A 21,016-nucleotide genomic window follows, 5' to 3' on the forward strand; every position below is an offset into this window, starting at 1 on the left:
GGAGGGTACTATGGCATTTGGTTATCATTTAGCCTTACGCAAAGCTTTGATGTGCGCATTCGCGGCAGCCGGCTGTACGCATTCTTATTGCTCCAGTTATGTGCGTCCCAGAAAGACATCCGCAAGTTCTTTCTGTAGAAATAAATGTTTTGTGCACATATCGTGGTTTAAAAATGGGTTTTGCTAGAAATTTAGAGTAATATGAATATGTTTGCTCTCTCTTGAGATTCATATCACCGAGATTCTACTGTATAACCTATGATAACCCTGTATCTTTACAGAAAAGGGTAGCAGGCCTGTGGTGCACTCACAGTGCCCTGTGCAGATTTACTAACTGCTGCACAATGCACACAGATTTTTACGTATGTGGTCAACTTGCAGCATTACTGTGGGAAGACAACGAAAGAAGGATAACATAACAGTTGTGTCTGAACTCAAGTCTTGGTAAGATGAGTGCACTTAAAGAAACGGGATGGCACATGGCTGTATGGAAAAAGGGTGCATGCAGATGTTTACTGTTATTTTTATCTCAAGTATTAAAAGATTGACTGATAGAATGAATGCATGCAAAAGAAAGATAAATAAAAAAAGATTTCGATTTTATTCACCACATTCTTTGACAACCACTGTGGACACTGGCAGTATTGTATATGGTGTCAGTGGCCTGCTTTTTAGCGTGCTATTGGCATGCTGTTGGCTTTGCACTGTTTGCACATAGCAGCAGTATCACACTCAAGTCGGGTGCCAAGTTTTACTTGTAGCACATGCTCACCACAGGTTGCACTGTGGTATTTGAGAAAAGAAGGCCATTTAATAAACCTGATGCAGCATTGGAAGGGCGTATGTTAAAAGCAAAGAAAACTAAAATGGACATTGTGAACTGTGCACACAATTTTTCATGTAATGTGCATGAGGGGCTTGTTGATAAGTGAGTGTTATACACTCAAACCTCGTTATAACGAAGTTGAATGGGAGCCATAATTATTTTATTATATCCACTATTTTGTTATATCGGTTATAACAGTTTGTGGCAATGTATGCTGAAATGGGTGCACACCTATAAGCATGCAAAGAAGGAAACCGTCTCGCGGCCTGATGTACCGCAATGCGACAACGGGTGCCGCGGAAAATAAACTCAGTCGATTCTCATTAATTCGAACTTTCGGGTGATTCGAACTCACGCTGAGGTCCCGTCAAAGCTATGTGTATTCTAATGAGCGAAAACTCCCTGTAATTCAAACGCGCAAGCACTTGCGATGGTTCATTCTAACATACTGCGCTCCGAAAATGCTCTCAGCATCATGCCCAATCCCACGGCGGCACTTCTCAACGCTGCGCGCGAAGAAGGAAAAGAAGAAAAGACTGTGGCGGATTGTTTGCTCTCTCTCAAATGCCGATCTGCGACGTGCCTCTGCCACGCTTCTCCCTTTTCCATCCCTGCACGTAGAAATCCTTCTTTCAATGCCGCGCTCGCGGAGAGAGAGGCTTTCTCGGTGCAGAGGGTAGCAGCCAAGGTAGCAGCGGAGACGCAGTCGTTGCCGTTTTGAGAGGGCAATCGCTTTGCACCGCGGTGCATCTTCTCGGTCATGTGACCCGCTGAGTGCTTCCTCAATCCTCTCCGCTGGCTGTGTGAGAAGGACGGCTCCCTCGTCCGCGCGGGGCGTGGCTGTAAGGTCGACGTGGGAGTTTTAAGAAAGCTCCGCTGAACAAGCGTCAAACTCCACAGAAAGCGATATATTTAACACACTATGATCTGGTTTTTTTTGATAGACTATTTGATAGACTAATTTAATTCATTATATCTATTTACCGGTCAATTTTACTTTGTTACAATGAGGTTTGAAATGCATAGTTCACAATGGAGCTTTCAAGGAAAATTTTATTTACTTCGTTGTATCCGTTATTTCGTTATATGTCGTAACATTATAACGAGGTTAGAGTGTATAGGAAATGATGCAACGCTCACAGATTGTTTGAATGCTAGCCGCTAGGCAATGCAGCATATGAACAAAGTGTCTTTGTCAATGCTAGCTTCTAGAAGAGGTAGTCAAATAAAGCTGTTTACTTCCGTTATGACATAAAAATGTTTTCTTGCAACATACATACTATTACATTTGTGAGCACAAAACTGTTTGCAAATGTTAAGCAGGCTAAACTTAATTTTTTTTTTTCAAATGGCAGTTCTTGAGTTTACCGTTAAAATTGGAATATAGGTTAAATTTAAAAAAAACACAATGAAAAGTCGGCCCTTGTCTTATATACCGGTCATTAGCAGAAAAAAACCTGGAAGTCTGAAGCTGAAGTCGAAAGCATTCGTTGCCATCGTGAGCTGAGCAGCGGCGTGGCAGCGGCGCCGTTGGGCAAGGCTAGACAAGGTCCACAGTCTTGTGTGGGAAATGGCGTGGAGCAGCCGTGGAAGGGCTCGATCTTGTTGAAGTAGTTAAAAAGAGGCTTTTATTTACACTGCAAAAGCCATTAAGACCCTGCTGACACTCTGATGACCCCGTTTCTCCTCTCGTGCTCTCTGGTGCTTTTTCTTTCTCATCTGGTGGTTTGCCAGCGCTCGTGATAGATTCAACACTCCCTGCCATGCAGTGAAGTTGGTTGTACAGTTCCAGATGCTAGCTGTTTCGGGCAGGCCTCGTTAGGCTAATCCCCCTCGTTGTTCCATGGTGCAAGAACGGCTGTTACCACCCAATTTCTTAACTGAATGATCTCTGCGAGATTATGTTGTTGCTGGCTTGGCTTGTCCTGGTGAGCTGTCTGCTCTTCAAATTGGCTCATTTCGCGAAGCTTCTTCAATTTGTCATTCAGAATGATGCCCTCTATTGTAGCCAGTTCTCTAAAGTAGGCAGTTAGGTTCAGAGGTCTCTCATTCAGCTGTTGTGAATCTACCGCCTGCAGTTACTTTTTGCCAAAACAAACAGTCCCGCAAGGTCTTCCTGTCTAGGTTCACATTGTGGTGAGGGAGTTCTGTCGCCTCGTCACTGATGCTCACAGTATAGTCACGGGACACGTCTTTTTTTGGCGAGCTGTAATAAATGCTGTCGCAGCTTCTGGATGACAGCTTGGTCTTGCATGCGCATTCGCTCGTTGATTCGTACTGCCTGAAACGGTTTTTATAGGCCGCTCTCCTGGCCTAGAAGATCGCACTTCTCTTCCCGAAGTCTGTTGATACATAGGTACGTTCCACAATGTCTTCTGGCTATTTCTGTCCTTGAACCAATTCGTCATGGTGTCATTCCTCAACCTGCTTCTGCTACACCTTGGGTCATCTGCCGTAGCTTTTCCTCTACGGCTAGCAGCTACTTCCGCACCTCGTCAAACTCCTTAGTCAGTTTCTGCACTTGTAACTCGTACTGCACTATCAAGTCTGCCTGAACAGCTTTTCACATGACTTCTTTAAGTTGATGTTCCAATTTTTCGTGATGTCATTGCTCCTCGGAAAGCAGAAATTAGAAGTTCCGTTCGCTTGGTCACATTATCGCTTATCCTGGTCAACACACATTAAAAAATTACTGCCACATCATCACACACACACGGATACCTGAAACGTAATCTTCATATGGCAACATCCATTACACATAAATTAGCCTATCAAACATTTGTTCGCCCACAACTAGAATATGCATTATCCGTCTGGTCACCTCATCAAGCCTATGTCATTGACTTACTAGAATCTGTGCAAAACTGTGCTGCACAATTCATTGCATGTAGCTACAATCGCTATTTCAGAGTAACTAACATGAAGACTTCGTTATCCTTACCGTCCTTGGCATTGTGCAGGAAGATAACCACTCTGTGCTTATTCCATATAGTCATTAACAGCACACACGTGAATACCTTGGCACTATCAAATACCGGTTGCACATCTCGGAGGCTTTATAATCAGCATAGCTTTCCTCGTCTTTTGGACCGCATCCAAGCCTTTAATGCATTCACACTAGTGCGTGCCATCACTCAATGGAATGATCTTCCTGATGCTGTTGTGTGCATTTGTGATCACATGGCATTTAGGAATAAAATACTATTTACGACTGTGTTTCTTAAACATATCTTTGTTATTGGTGTATATTCATTGGTTGTTTGCATGTCAACCCGTTCAAATATGTATAACACAGATTTCATATTATTAGTGCATGTTATCTCTCATACAGTCAAACCTCAATATATCGAACACGGATATATTGAATTATTGCCTATATTGAATGGTTCCTATATCACGTGGGAAATCGCATGCATTATTGATTTTTTATTTCGAACAAAGTTTGACATATAATGGATATATTGAACTCAGCCACCCCAAACCGCCCGCGCTCCATTGACAGGCGGCGAGCTTTCCCGCAACTCTCGAAAGTAGCGGTAGAGCGGCGGGCGTTTACGAATGCTGCACACATCGATGGCGCCGAGAGCGCCACTTTAACGTAGCGGCGTACGCGCGCCGCAGTTTTGCGGTAGAGGTTCTTGAATGAAAAAAGGGAAGAGAAAAGCGCGGAGCTGTTATTGTCTTTCAATACGAAGGCACCGACAGGGCTTCGCGCGGGGGGAGGGGGAGTGGGAGGTAAAGATTTAGGAGGAAAGTATAGGAGGGAAAGGACGCAGACGACTGTCTCGGACACGGCTCGCGCTGCCGCCGGGAAAAGGAAAGCAGTCAGGCGAGCCGGCATGGGCGCGCCATGTGCGCGCTTTACACCCGGACTCACGCCGCAGCCTTGCAGCTTGCAGTCGTTGCAGTCTATGGTGTCAACGGCACACTGGCAACTTGTTGCAAGCTCCTCCCCCGTAGCATCGGCAGGCATCGGTCGTTGTGCTCGCAGTGTTCGTGCGTTCAAAGTCAGGCCTGTCGCGCGCTGTGGTGCGCGACAGGCCTAACTCTGAACGGCGGAGCTCACGGATGTGGAGATTGTCACCAAAGCTACTGCTGAGCAGCCAAATGAAGACTCTGCCGAGGTGGATCCCACAAGCGCTGATGGTGCCCCGCTCCCGACATCAGCTGAGGTCGTAGCTGCCTTGGCCCTTGTGCGGCGCCACTGCGGCGTGATTGAAGGCACCGGCCTATCACTTATGGATCGCCTGGACTATATTGAGGACGCAGTCGTCAAACACGCCATGGCCAACAAAAAGCAGGCTACTCTTTTTCAATATTTTAAACATACACAATAAATACTATGTTTGAATCTTCAAGTGAGTATTTACTGCACCACGCTTGAACGGTTCGTTGGTTGTTTTCAGCAAGCTCTTGACGCATTTTTTTCGTGATTTTTTTATATTGAATTCTGGATATATCGAACTATTTCGCGATCGCCGCGCCGTTCGATATATCGAGGTTCGACTGTATTTAGCAATTGTACACGTGGCTTTTGATTTACTTTTGTTTGTTTCGTGTTTCTTGATGAAAAAATATTGTATAGTCTCCCTCACATAATACTCCTACTTAGAGCTGGTGAGGTATTCGTAAATAAATAAATAAATAACAAATTTATGTTAACTATTAGCTGCTGCTAGGCATGAGGAAAAACTTATTCTACAAAAAAAAATATTTATGAAAGTTCACCGTATGTATTAAGTGTGTAGCTGGCCTTCTCGGCGAGTTTCTAGCAGCTTTGGTTTCTTTTGTATCGTTATTTCAGACACAGGGCCACATCTAGTGCCAATTTTTTCTCTTATGACATCGTTGACATGCGTGCAAGGGTGTGCACCTGCACTGCAAAAAACACGCACCATTTAAAACTGTCCTGCAACCGCACCTTGAGTGAGGACGAGCTTAGAGTCCGAGGATGACAGCACCTCAGCTTAAAGTTTTATGGTAACAATGTTTTGCGTCTGCCGGAGACATTGGTAGCCATTCATGGGTTTGTTTTGTTTATGGCCTCAAGTTGTCTCCTTTGTCGCAAATGCGTAGCTGCTGCCTTTTGTGCACAATCCTATAGCTACTCTGGTTACGTGCGAAGTCCACACGTTGCTAGGGTGCGGTGTGCTGGTGCCAGCTGCAGAGCTTTTCCTCACGACAGAAAGGTCACCAGAGAATATCTTGGCCTTGAATGCGGAACAGCACGAAACGTTTTTTAGAACTGCGTGCGATATTATTATTATTATTATTTTTTAATGATGTGCAAAATGCTAAGAAACATGCTTGGATGCATATTTTGGAACGCGAACTAATGTGGAATGAGGTGGCTCATGGAAAGAGGTGAGGCTAGATGAAATAGCGAAGTTAAGTGGACATCTGCTTTATAGAGGGATTAGGCACATCATGTGCATTCTGTATTAAAACACCTGCAGGCTCTTTTCGCAAAAAAAGCAAAAATTTACTCAGAAAAGTGTAGGAGTACATTTGTGTCTTACCAAAAAACCAACAATGTTGCACTGCATAGCACGAGCAATGACACAGCATCTCGGTTCTGATTTTTTCTGTGTAAATAGAAACATTTTGTACATTTATTATTTTTACACTGTTCCTGGGTAGGTCGTGGCTGTGACGGCCCTCTTGACCAACATTGTCATTTATTCCACCTGTATGCGTTTCATGTCACCGCCATGATTTCAATTTTATTTTTAGTATTAACCCGCCTCAGGGCGTGAAATTTTAGACCCCTTTACCGCCGTGCAACACTATCATTGTTAATATTCTGATCATATTACTAGAATAATGCACCATTGCTTTTCCCTCATCATTGTTCATGGCGCTCTTTGGCCATCACATGGCCCTTGTGCCAATAAACTCCAATATCATCATCATACTGATCCTGGGTAATTTATCTTCAAAATGTATGATCTGACTTTTGTTTGTTCTGAATATTTTTGCACATATATAGTGCTTTTATTGCACTATTTACCAGCTTGCAATTAAAAGTTGCAGACTTTTGACATTTTTATTCATTTCAAAATATTTTTGTCGCTCTAAAACATATATTTTTTAGAAAGAGCATTTTATTGCACAAATTTTGGTATATACTGCGATGAGTGCTCGAGTGCTTTTAAAAGTTTCATCAAACACTATCTTCCAGAAATGTGAAAAATAACCATTTTTGTTAGGTAACGAAAGCGTTAACTCCTAGCTCTAAAAATGGGCTTCAACATTTATCTGAAAAGAAAAAAAAGTAATGTCTTCAGATGTCACATGCCATAACATAAACTTTGTAATTTCTTTTGTTTATTATTACTCGCACAGTTTCAACAGAGTTTTGGTTGTCTGTTTGAAAGGGATTTAAGTACAATCTGAAGAATTTCAGCGATAGTGGTGGGATAGTTTTCCAGAAAATGTGCATGAAATTAAAAAAAAAAATCTGCGTGTGAGGAAATGAACCTATATGTTCAAGAACAGGTGCGGAAAGCGCTCATTTAATATAACAATGACCACACTACAAAAGCATCAATGCTGGTAAAAGTTTGCAAGCAAAACTTGTGTAAATATAAGGAAATTAATGTATTTAATCAATATAGCTATATTTATTATTAAACAATACATACTACGTTCAGAAACAATGATGGAACACATGTAAACAAGCTCTTTCATCTGCTAGGAGACAGGGTTTATGACGCCTTTTCTAAATTGTTTTAATCACTTTGACGTGAATTTCAATGCACAGATTAGCTCCTCAAAGTGTATGTTATTTTTTAGCAGGCTTGTGCGAATAGTGAATTTTAGATTCGAAGCGATTTCGAAGCAAATCAAGATTTTGTCTAATAATGTCATATCAAATCCGAATGGTATGTACTAAATATTATAAAGAAAAATGGGCATACTTGTCATGACCCTACTAAGCTGCAGAATATATATATATATTTTTTTAATATAACGAGACCTGTGCAAATGCCATTCTTTTTGGTTAAAAAGAAGTGGACACAACTTTGAGTAGTTACAGCATTTGACTTTTGGTAGACTGCAAGCGACAACTCGTGAAATATGATCTGTCTTCACACAGAAAATTAGTGAAGGCCTTGTTGAACTTCTTGCATGGTAGTGGCCTATTCAGTAGGCTATAGTAGCACCCCCGCTCTTTTTTCTTTTTCGTGCGTATATTTTGCTCTTCGCTTTCTTTCTGATATTTCTTCATTCTCTTTTCCCTTAGTACAGGGTAGCGAACCGGATGCCCCAATTTTTGGTTAACCTCCCTGCCTTTCCCTCATTTTATTCTCTCTCTCTCTCTCTCTCTCATGAAATGTTTTAAAATTTACTGTACTTAACCGTATTGACCGGTATAACTAGCTTTAAAACTTAAAAAATGATGACTTAATGCAAGGGCAATATATATTATTCATGTAACCTTGGTTACTGCTGCGTATTCAAGTGCAATATGTAAAAATGGAGGGAGACTTATCCCTGTACATTTTCCTTAATCATATTGCCACAAGGCAGTAGTGGGATTGAAGCAAAAAGCAGTAGAGGGTTCCTGTCTGGAAGAAAAGACTACGAAGTGGATAGAGACTGGTCCCAGCCCGCCAGTGTGCCAACCATTGTCGTCGCACGTAAATATCGTGAATACCTGTAAATATGCGGTTCCTTGTAAGATTATTGGTGGAGGTGCTGGGTACGTCTACCTGGTTCTTCCGGCAAACCAACACGGAACTTCGGAGCGGTCGCCACCTTCATTTTCCTGCAATGGCTCAACAGGCCAACTCACAAGAGCAACATCAGCCGCAGCAGCAGCTGCCTCCTCTGATTCTCCTGCCTCCACAAGACTCCGGAACCTTCTCAGGAACTGGCAAGGACAAGGTGAATGTAGAAGATTGGGTCATATTGTACGAGCGTGTGAGCGAATACTATATGTGGGACCCCACGTTAATGCTGGTCATTGTTGAATTTTATTTGCGGGATATAGCACTCATCTGGTATAAGACGCATGAGTCGGAGTTGACCGGCTGGGACATTTGCAAATGGAAGCTTGTCGAGCTGTTCAGCAGGCCATTTGGGCGACAGACAGGACGTACTGGGCAATTGTCGAAAAGTTGACAAGAACATGAGCCAAACTGAGAAAATCGCCCACATATTAAAGGGCATTGCCAACGATGTCTTTATACTGTTGATCGTTAGATTGCGCTATTGTTGACGCGGTTGTGAAGGAATGTCAGCGTTTTGAGCACCCCAAGAGTTGTTGCATCTGCCGCCAGTTTGCGCGTCTGCCTAATACTGCAGCCACATCGACCAGTGAAGACTCCCCCTTGTTCACACAAGCTACATCGTCTGACAATGTCACCCGAATCATCCGCCGTGAACTCAACGCGATGGCTCCTGCAGCCATCACTTCCGACGGCCCTCAAGATAACGCATCCACCATCTCCCTCATCCAAGCCGTCATTCACCAAGAAATAGCGAATCTCGGCATCGCACCTGTTTGCGCTGTTCGCTCTACCGAGAGTTCAGCTTCGGTTAACCAGATCCCGCTGTACCCTTCATGCTACTCTTCCCGCTATCGGAACCCTGCTGAATGGAGGGCGGCGGATGATCGACCAATCTGCTTCCACTGCTCTCGCGCCGGACACTGCGGGCTACTGTCGCATTCATTGGACGTCCGATTCACCCTGGAACACTGGGACATGGGGTTGCTTTGAAGGCAACTCTCGCCGGTTTTCTATTCTGTACGATCCCCAGCCCGCTGATACTAACGTTCAGGGCCGAAGGTTCAGCCGGCCATAATCACCCCAAGGCCGCCAATCTCTCTCGCCGATGATTCCTTGATCCAAGTCCCCTGCATGACCTGGGCCCTCAACCTCGGGAAACTAGACCATACAGCTCCCGGAGGTGAACACTGCATTAACGACCTGGTCTGCAAATCCTCTGTTGATGATTCCTACATGCCGCAATATTTTTAATCTTTGGGTGGATGACGTAACTGTTACAGCCCTCATAGACACTGGCGCACAAACTTCAGTCATGAGCACTGCTCACTGTATTCAAACTACGCAAAGTGATTACGCCTCCTCTTAGGTGTGCAGTAATGCTTGCCGATGGGAGCACATCTACAGTTCTCGGCTTGTGCACTTCTCACGTGTGTATTTCTGGCCGTCAGACCGTCGTATTGTTTACCGTGCTTGAGCAGTGCCCACATGACGTGATTCTCGGTCTCAACTTCTCTATGCGCGCTCCGCTCATTGCAGCCCTCACGACTACGCCAATATTAGCCCACTATGATCCGTCTGCAACGACAGAAGTTCGCACTGACGCGAGTGGCCACGGAATTAGTGCTGTTAGCTCAGCGTCAGCATGAACAGGACTGCTTTATCGCCTACGCCAGCCATCTTTTGTCCACTGCCGAGAATTATTCCATCACCGAAAGAGAGTGTCTTGCTTTTGTTTGGGCTGTCGCTAATTTTCGCCCGTACCTGTTCGGCCGCAGTTTTACCGTTGTAACTAATCATCATGCACTCTGCTGGCTTTCATTGCTCAAGGATCCCACCCACGAGACGTCTCGGTCGTTGGTCACTCCGCCTCCAAGAATACACCTTCTCAGTCGTGTGTAAATCTGGTCACCTCCATCAGGACGCCGACTGCCTGTCACGGTATCCAATGGATCAGCCAGACGCCACAGAGAGAGCTACTGAGGCTTGCGTCTTACCAATATCAGACTTTCTTGCTATCGCTTCTGAACAAAGTCGCGACCCGGATTTCCTTCCCTTCATAGAAAGCCTGACTTCCGCTACCCCACCCACTTCTCTGAACTTGTATTTCCTTCACGAAGGGGTTCTCTACCGCCACAAAATGTGCCCTAATGGTGCTGTCCGCCTTCTTGTTGTGCCTTCCTATTTGCGTGTAGATGTTCTCCGACAGCTTCACGATGAACCTGCCGGCAGTCACCTGGGAGTCACCCGCACTCATGATCACGTCCAGCGTTGTTTTTTCTGGCCACGTCAATATCGCTTTGTGCAAAAGTATGTCGCTAGCTGCAAATTTTGTCAACGTCGAAAACGACCAACAATGATTCTGCCTGGCCTTCTTCATCCTATTGAGGTCCTCTGCATAGACGAGTCTGCTCCGACGTTGTCAACAGTATACCACGTGACATGGCAAAAATTATTTAACACAACATGCGTAGTGTATGTATTTGTTGCTTTAAGAGATTAATAGAACTTGAAATATATAATGGAACGCAATAAAACATTGTGCGCGTTTTTCTTTTATTTTTTTCCCATGAAATGCTACGAGATGTGAGGCTAATGTGCCATCATTTCGCATGCGTTCGTGTCCCCGCGGTCAGCGCATTGAGCAGATGACTGCTGTGGAACGCTCCTACGCGTTCGCGCACTCATTGTGCTCATCTACTTTACCGTGTCTAAGCTAGCGTTTCCAAACCATCCCGCAGAAACAGGCAGAAGACCACAAAATACCACTGGTCAACAAAGCAACGCTGCTCGCTTTCTCGGGGGTTGGACTTGTTTGGGCAAGTCATGCGCACGTCACCTTATGTTCGGATGCTGGAGAGGGTGGGGGAAGAAATTTGGCTTGCGAAGACTGCGTGGAGGAGCGGCAAGGGTTTCGAGCTCGCTTCCTCTCATCTTCGTTTCGCGCCGCTTCCAAAAACCTTCAAAAAAACGAACCAATCTATGTGAGCAAAGAAATCTAAGTGATACTTTTGCTAGATAGCTAATTTAGTTATTCAGAACTAGAACTTTTTTACTGAGCACTATGTTCTGTTTTTCCCACTCGTTCATAAGTATGGCTTGTAGCTATGTGATTTATAAACAAATTCGTTCCGGTTTACAATTTGACCATTCTCGCAATGTTTGCATTTTTTAAAGACAATGTACGGTCCTATAGTACGTATTGCAGTTCTCTCATTTAGTGAACACTTTGCTGAATGTACACAAGTTTACATATTTTGGTGATGTCATTGATACATTGCCTTCGTTAATTCAAAGCAGTTTTTTTTTTTGTCATTTACAAGTTTCTTACATAGATATCTAGGTATGAAAAGTAATATACATACATTATCAATGCAGAGCCCAATTTTTCTTATATAGCGATTGGACGTTGTGCAAGCTTCTTTTTTCATGTTGCTTCAAAAACAAATTTGAAATTCATATATTCATAAAATGCTTTGAATAGTTGTGGGACTTGTGTAAAACCTTCATACAGCTGCGAGACATTAAAGAGGCCCTTCGACAATATTGTGACTGCCTTATTTAGTACTAGAATGTGTGTAGTAATAAATGACGAGACAAACAAAAAAATTATGAAAAAATTGGTGCACAAAAATCGTTGTTATGTCTTTGAAGTTCAAAACTCAAGTAAACGACACCAAGAAACTATCCTTTTTATATTTCACTCTTCTGCTGATGTCTAAGGCTATTTCCAATCACTGTGTGGGTTTTGCAGATCCATACTGGAAAACTCCCCTCGTGGTGGCAGTTGCGCAGCACCCCTAGCATCGTTTTAGAATTGTTTTCAAAATTTCAGATTAAAAAAATAAAATTCTTTTGTATTTAAGGTACAGTTAAACCTCGTTATAACGAAATTGGAGGGCCACCGCTATTTGCTCGTTATAACCAATATTTCGTTATAGCCGTAGCAGGCATTTACCGCAAATATTATGCACTGTACTTACCCCAAAAAATTGCGGGCGAAATAGCATCCCGCCGCACGGTGGTATGCAACAATATAACCACATTTTTAAATAAAAAAGTAAGAAGTCATGCACCTGTTTTAATGCACTTCAAAATACACAGCTTGCATTTCAGGCAGACTTAGCTGCAAAGAAGTCCGTAATTGGACGTTGATGCATCTTCCTGATGCGAACGATGGCTCGCTCAGCTGCGGCCGCAATGTTCAAGCCATCTTCGCCGCCCTCGTGAGCGCCGAAGTAGCGGCGCAGTACGTCCACCGCGTCTAATGCCTCCGACGCCGTCGGCACGTTTGACTCCTGTTAGTCGACAGAGTCATCGTCACTGGTTTCGTTACGATCACTGACAGCGCGCACAATATCGTCGTCCAAGAGCTGCTCCGTTGCCACCACTTCCGAGTCCGCACTCACATAGTCGCAAAACGACTCGCTGTCAGGCACGACACCGGCGTCACAAAGTGCCGTCCATGATGCAGCGACTTCGTCTGATGTGGCGAAACCGTCCGGCACAGTGGGCTCGTCTGATGGCTCATTGCTGGCCTCTGGTGCGGCGGCAAATGAGGCGTGTCGAAAGCAGTTTGCGATCGTGGTCGCCGTCACACTCGTCCACGCCGCCTGAAGCATTTCAAGCGCAGCGTACAAGTCAACATCGGTGTCTCGCTTCATCCTCATGATGAGCAGGAGCTTGTCTATCATACGCTTGCGGTAACCTGCCTTCAGCGACATAATCACGCCTTGGTCAAGCGGCTGTATTTTTGCTGTGCAGTTGGCAGCAAGGAACAGCAGCTCAATGTTTTGAAGCACGGCAGCGGTATGGTGGGCGGTGCAGTTATCTAAAACAAGGAACACCTTGCGGTTCGCCTTTGCCAGCTTCTTGTCCCATTCGCAAAGCCATTTTGAAAAAAATCTCCCTGGTCATCCAGGCTTTGCGATTGGCTACGCACTTGACTGGGAGCTGCCTCTTCCCCTTAAAGCAGCGAGGGGATGCACTTTTGCCAATTACGAAAATTGGCAGCTTCTCAGAGCCGGTCATGTTTGCACAAAGTAGCGCAGTGATCCGCAGCTTACTTTGTTTGCCACCATGGCACGGCTCGCCTTTGAGGGCTATTGTCTTGTGCAGCAACATCTTGAAAAAGAGAGCAGTTTCGTCCGCGTTAAAAATATCCTCCACGCTGTATTTTTTTAGCAGCCGCACGATGTTTTCTTTTGCCCACTTGGTAGCTTCTGCTTCGTCGACAGATTGCGATTCGCCGCAGACCGCTCTCCCGACAATGTCGTGGCGCTCCTTGAAGCGTTGGAGCCAACCCGAACTTGCTACGAACTTGTCATAGCCCATGATGCAGGCAAAGTCTCTCGCTTTTCTTTGCAGCAAGGCACCGCTCACCGGCAGATTCACGGCCCGCGTGTCCAAGAACCATTTAAATACGGCCCTTTCGACCGCTTCAAAGGCAGGTGCCCTCATCCTCTTAGCGCTTCCTTTCACGCCACGTGCAACAGCGTCGATGATGGACTCCTGCTTGCTCAAGATGGTTGACAGTGTGCTCGTCGATACACCAAAGTCTCTTGCCACGTTGCCTTTCTTGGTCCCCGATTCGACGGCTCTTATCATAGCCGCCTTCTGATCTAGCGTTATGCGCTTTCGCTTCCCGCCTGGCGCATTCATGTTGCTGGAATCACAAGGGCGGCACGATAAAAGATAAGGCGGAAGCGGTCGAAAAAGAGAAGAAACACGCACGCAAAAGCAACGCGGCTCACGTCGGCGAGCGACAACACTTGCAGAGAAAGTGACTGTGAAGAGGAAGGGGCGCTCTCTTGCGCTGCCCTCTATATAGGAACCGGTTACTCAAGGGGAAGGGGGTATGTAGGATTATATAGGAAGCGCGCCTCAGCGCGATGAGAAAGGGGAGAGGGAGAATATAAAGAAAACACAAAAGAAAAGAAAAGGGCGAGACGTTCACAGAGCTGCGGAGCGCTCCGCTGTCAGTGGTAGCCAAGCGGCGCACGTGCAGCGACCTCTCCTCCGGACACAGCGCGTGCCGTCTGCTTTGCGCGCGTTACTGGAGGGCGCGTGGCGGGAGTTTTGAACTGCTAAATACAGTTCTCGCGCTGCGCACCGTCTCAAATTCGCCTTGTGCACTGTCGTGACATCTGCTCAAAACTTTACTTCCTAACAAAATTTTTCCGTTATATTCCATATAACGGAAATTGAGTTGGGCACAGTAAGAAAGTTGAAGTCCTTCCTATGAAGAGTGGATTGCTGCTTTGAGATTTCCCTAAAAGCAGCCAAGGATAATTTCTGGGGGGGGAGGGGGTATGTAATCCGGCCAATTTCACCAGCAATACCAAACACATAAGTTAAGGCAGCTTCGCAATAGGGGTGCCGATTGTGAAGTAAGTGCAGAGCTTGGCAGCCTTCTTTCTTTTCGGTTTTCTCTTTTTTTCCTCCTCTCACTTTTTTTCTCTTTTTTCAGTTTTTTTCTTGCATGTCACTCTTTATTTGTATTAATTTTTTTTTTCAATTATTCTTTTCTTTCTATTTTCGCTTGCTTTTTTCTGTTTTAATACATGATTTTGCCTTCGATACACTAAGGAACGGCAGTATCCTGGGCCCCTAAAGTTCTCTGCACCTAATATCAGCATCAAGGCAGTCAAAGAACAAAAGGGAAAAGACCTTCCCTTGGCACGAGCTTGGCCCTCTATGCTACAAATGGCTGTGCTGTACAGTCGAGCCCGCTTATAACGAACCTGAGGGTGAGGCAACATTCGTTCGCTGTATTCCGAAGTTCGTAGTAAATTAAACACAGCTTTTAAAAAAAGTTGCGCGTGAAAACACAAACTTTTTATGCCCCAAAAAGTTCGTGATGCACGTGTTTCGAATAGCAGAAGCGATAAGGGGGGTCTCGAGTTCATTTAAAACGGCAGGGCGCTCGTTCGCCGAAACCTGTGGCATAAGCTGCATGAGGCACTGACTTCAAAGTTTCGTCGATATATTCGATAGTGAAGACCGTCACCCGTGAAAACCTGGGCCAAACAACTGAATTTAAATGGCATTTTGCAGGAAATAAAACGAGCGCGAGCATATTATGCAGCATATGGCATATGTAAAATTTTTTATCTGACCACCACTACCGAACTCCATATAATGCCCCTGTGTGAAGTGAATAATATCATGGGCAGGTAGGTAATATACATTAATTGCAAAACAGTTTGCAGAAGGAAAGCTGCTTTGTTTACAAGATTTATGCGGGGGCATGTTCGCCTAAGTCTAGTTATAAAACATACGCTCGCGATAAATACTTGATGCTGAGATGTCTGTTTAACTTGGTTTGTGCTAAAGACAGGGTTCTTGTTACGAATAAAGCAGCAGACTACTTGAACCTTAGCTTTCTGAAGTCGGCCGTTGCGGTATGCTTTTTTTCACTGGATGCCGTGGCTAAGTAGCATGGGAATTTGTGCCTTGCTAGAGAAATGTAAATAATATCTTCGATTTTCACTCGTAATTTAGTTCGCCTAGCACAGTTTTAGTTTTTGTGCTTGCCTATGTCTGCTAAAGATAAAGGTGTCTGTTCAACACAGATAATTGCTAGGCTTTCATGGGCCAAACAAGATATAATTTTGAAGCACACCGTAGTGTGGGTGTCCAGATTGTGACCACTTCAGGTTCTTCAATGTGCACATACATCTTGGTTCACGGGTGTTCTTTGTATTTCACCCCCATCAAAATGCGGCCACCATGGTCCGGAATCTATTCTGCACCCTCAAGCATAGCAGCGTGACACCACGTGTGCTATACTCGGCCACGGTGGTTTGCTTGATTAACATTCCTGTGCATACCTATTTATAGCGGACAGGGCGTACATAGGACACCAGAAAAAAAAAATGATGCAGCTACCACTTCCTGTTTGTTTTTCGTTTTCCTACAGAAGTGGGCAGCGTGGTATCGTCACAGCACTTACTCGTCAATGGGGGCACGTCAGCCTGCACTAGCTTAATACAAAACCTATCTTGCAACAAGAAAATGCTGAGGAGGGAATAGCCATCACGGCACAGCACTGTGCCTTTGATGTCATATGGATAGATGCAGTCCGCTTTTCAGAGCTTCCATACGTTTTCCAATGCTTTTTGTGAGAGTAAGCTCCGAGCGAAGTTTTTTTTTTCTAAAACCTGGTGCAATGGCTTTTTGAGCTGTTCGTTTCAAAATGAAGTGCAGCAGCGGCACACGCACGTGCTTTTACCATGGTGCACTGCGGCCAGTCATCTGGGCGTGAGTGGCTGAGTTGTGTCACGGCTCTCCACCAGCTGGCTCTTTTTTGGCACGCCGCCTATCCAGTGCTGGTCTCCCCTACACATATGAATAGGAGCTTTCACAGCTTGGCACCTCTTTACTGCAGTGAAACCGCATTTACAGGGGTTACAGGCAGACAGGGTAACATGCGAAGTAACATACATCTATTCGTTCATTTCGAATATTTTGAAATTTTCAACAATATAAATTTGAATACAGTAATGTTCATTCAAATATTCAAAGCATTGTAATATTTCCACAAAGCTATTTTTCAGTAATGAAATTAAAAATTACTTTTTTGCTGTCTCTACCTTACCATACCCACATAAGGCAAGACTTAGTATCTGAGAAAATTGCCCTTGAAGACCACTATTTGAAGACAATCCACCTCATGATGAGAGAAAGCTGTTGACGTTGTCATTCAGGTGTTAGTGCAGCACAGGAAACCTGTGGTATGTAGGTACTAGTAGTTAGAGAGGCCATGCCGAGTTGAAGATGCAGCAAAATGTTTGACATTCCTTGAAAATTTAAGATGGCAAAGGGCCTGGAAAATATTATGCTGAGTTTTGCAGGAAGGTTTAGCAAGTTAGATAGACTGCATTGTTTTTCACAGTCATGCAAGTGTAGTTACCTTTTTATAAGGGATTCGTTGCAATTGACCCATATTCAGTGAGGTATGCATTATGCTAGAGGTCCATGTACTGTGCAATGTTGGTGCACATTAAAGAATACCAGATGGAAAAAAAATTAGAGGACCCTATAGCTTTGCCTTTAGGAGTTGAACGCAATAGCAACATCCTGTTCTTAGTGCGTATTTCAAACACTTAGTGCATGAAACGTTCCCGAATTTACTATGCACCCACTATACGTGGCGCAGCAGCGTGTCGCATATACACATACGTGGCGCAGCAGCGTGTGGAATAGGCGCAGTAGCATGTGGGTCTTTTATAGTTGGGTACGGACTTCAACCGCCGAGCAATTATGATAATCAGAGATTTTGACGCCCGTTGGCAATGGACGCTTGTAATATGTCATGTTGCATTGTGAAGCATGTATACAGGACCTGTGTGTTTGTGAAGCATGAAAGCTACTTTCACTGCATTTCGAAGCAGAGGAAGTTTTTTTCACTGTTTTCACAAGCAGAAGCGTGGCTGTGTGGTAGAACATCTGCTTGCCACGCAAATGATTGATTTGTGGGGTTTAACGTCCCAAAACCACCTTATGATTATGAGAGACGCCGTAGTGGAGGACTCCGGAAATTTGGACCACCTGGGGTTCTTTAACGTGCACCCAAATCTGAGCACACGGGCCTACGACATTTCCGCCTCCATCGGAAACGCAGCCGCCGCAGCCGGGATTTGAACCCGCGACCTGCGGGTCAGCAGCCGAGTACCTTAGCCACTAGACCACCGCGGCGGGGCTGCTTGCCACGCAAACAACCCAGGTTCGATGCGCATTCAAATCCAAACGACCCTGGTTCCGTCTCCACTCTGCTCCAGGATTTTTTTATAATTTCTTTATTTTTTGCATCATTCTCGATTTTTCGGTCATGCATAAGATGATGATTTTTCTTTCACAGCCAATGACACGGACGTCGGAATTTCTGCGAAACAAGCTCTTTAACGCTGGCACGTTAAAATTTCAAGAGTCCAACGCTACGGCATCTCTCATCATCATATTGTGGATTTGGGACATAAAACCTCAACAATTATATTAAATGTCGTCATTGTTTCTTGTTTTCACTGCATGGCATCAATTGTGCCTATGTCTGCATCATTTTCTTACTCTGTTTTCAGCCAAAGTGTTTTTTCAGGCACTTTTTAGAGCATTTACAATGACCAACTTTTAGGATGCCTGGTCATTAGCACGGTCCTGGTAACTTCGACACCTAAACAATTCTGCCATTTATCTGTGTTGAGATATTTGAAACAATGGTCGCTGAAACCCTTTGACATCTTGTTTTTTTATTTACTTCCATAAATGCAAGTCTAAGCAGCATTATTTTAAGCCACCATCACCTCTACGTTGATTGCCTCGCAGCCTTGAACCAGTGCTCATTCAGTGCATTGATCTGCATGCAGCCATAGTCAACACAATAATATTTCAACAGTCGAACTAGGTAACATTTAAACATAGCAGTGACGAATCTCTGGCTGAGCCTTCATAGAGTCCGAAGTATTTGCTGGCTGCCTAAGGGAGGTTGTGACACTGGCAATTGTAAATTTGGTCGAAATTGTCTATTTCTTGGTTTATTTCTTTTTCCTTAAGGAATAAATTTGAAGGACAAAAAACAAGAACCAAAGATAAGAGTACACACGATCAGTACTCATCTCTTCAGTCCTTGTTTTTCGTGCTTCAAATTTGTTCTTTAAAGGGCCACTCACCAGGTTTGACAATTTTGAGCTGATAAGCGCAATGCGTAGACGAGGCGTTCATGATCACGTCTGCCAAAATTTGCAACGCTATGCGCTGCGGAAATGGGTCAAACTTCAAGATAAATGCTGCTCCCCCTCCCTTTTGCGGGCGCACGCCCAGAGAATGAGGGCATGACGTGCGCGTATGAATGGCCCTACGTACATGGCTATGCAGTGACGTTGGTCCTCTATGTAGACGACTCTGCTCTGACGTTGCAGACAGTGGCACGTGATATGGCGAAAATTATTTAACACGGCATGCGTAGTTTATGAAATTTGTTCCTTGAAAAGACCAATGAAACTCTAGATAAATAATGAGATGCAATAAGGTAATGTGAGCATCTTTTTTTTTTTCTTTTTTTTTTTTCGAGAATCGCAACGAGATGTGGGACTAGTGTGTCGGCGTTTCGCATGTGTTCGTGTCCCCGCGGTCAGCGCATCGAGCAGATGACCACTGTAGAACTCCTACACATTCGCGCACTCATTGTGCTCATCTATTCTACCGCGTCTAAGCCAGCGTTTCCAAACCATCCCGCAGAAACAGGCAGATGACCACAAAATAACGCTGGTCAGCAAAGCAACGCCACTAGTGTGCTCGGGCGTTGGGCTTGTTTAGGCACGTCATGTGCATGTGACTTCTTGTTTGGATGCCAGAGAGGGTGGGAAAGAAAGTTGGGTTGCAAAGGCTACGCGGAGGAGCGGCAAGGGTTTCGAGCTCGCCTCCTCTCATCCTCGTTTCACGCCTCTTCAAAAAACACGTTTTCTCCGCTTGTAATGAACGGATTCAAAAATTTTTTGTGGTAAAATGTTCCTCATCAGACACCCAACAACTTCGACTGTCTAACTAAAGTTTGGTATAGGGCCTGGTGAGTGGCCCTTTAATGTCCTACAAACTCGCCCAAGCTTCTGTTCTTCTTTTTTTCTTTTGTGATTCTCCTACCTTTTACTTTGTAGTAGAATATAAAAAAAATATGCAGTACAAATTCAGGAAACAGCCCTCTATTAGCGTGCTGTTGCCAAAAATTCTGGAAAAATTCCGGTTGTGCACCGCAAACCTTGACGCTTTTCTTTGGCGAAGTGTTGCCTTCTTCACATAATCATAAAGAAGTCACACCAGAGCTCAGTATGACGGCAGTACTGCATTTCTCTAATGAAGAATAAAACGAGCTCAATCTTTCTTGAGCTTTGTTTACTCAGTTTCATTTTGTTGTGCCGTTGCACAACAAATGATAGTAAAATCATTCAGTTTTGCACTTAGTTGCTAAAAAATTAATGCGTACTATGAGGCTGTTCCTTTTTTTTTTTGTCGATACATCATTATTTTTATCATTGCAGTTTTGCAGAACTTGTTGGTAAGGCAATGTGTACATTTGTTAAAAGAAAAGTTTTATTCATAATGAAACAATAAAAAAATAACCTAATAGCTTTATATAGCAGAATTGGCCTTTGTTTCATTAATTAGTTTAGAGTAAATAAGTTTAGGGATGTAGTGAATTAGTTTAGGGATGTAACTCGTAAACTATCACAGATAGCTGAAAACCAATTTAAGCTATGTTATCAGCCTAATGAATCACATCATCATGTCAAAGTTTATCAACTTATCCTCATAAAAAATAAAAATAGTTCTCATTTTCATTTCCCACCTTGAAAGGGCTCTGCAACTCTTTTCCACGTAATCATTGAATGTATTCTATAAAACAGCTTATGGCCCCACGAATATACTTCCATAAAGATTTTTAGAATTCATAAAGTACAAGATG

The 21,016-nt window shown here is 44.2% G+C and overlaps 1 protein-coding gene across 4 annotated transcripts in view; it reads left to right on the top strand.

Annotated features, from left to right (window-relative positions):
- LOC119161619 (DENN domain-containing protein 1A) overlaps window positions 1-21,016 on the top strand; it is a 155,641-nt gene that overhangs the window by 120,613 nt on the left and 14,012 nt on the right. The gene's annotated exons all lie outside the window — the stretch shown is intronic.

This window comes from Rhipicephalus microplus, chromosome X, assembly GCF_043290135.1.
Source record: "Rhipicephalus microplus isolate Deutch F79 chromosome X, USDA_Rmic, whole genome shotgun sequence".
Lineage (NCBI taxonomy): Eukaryota > Metazoa > Arthropoda > Arachnida > Ixodida > Ixodidae > Rhipicephalus > Rhipicephalus microplus.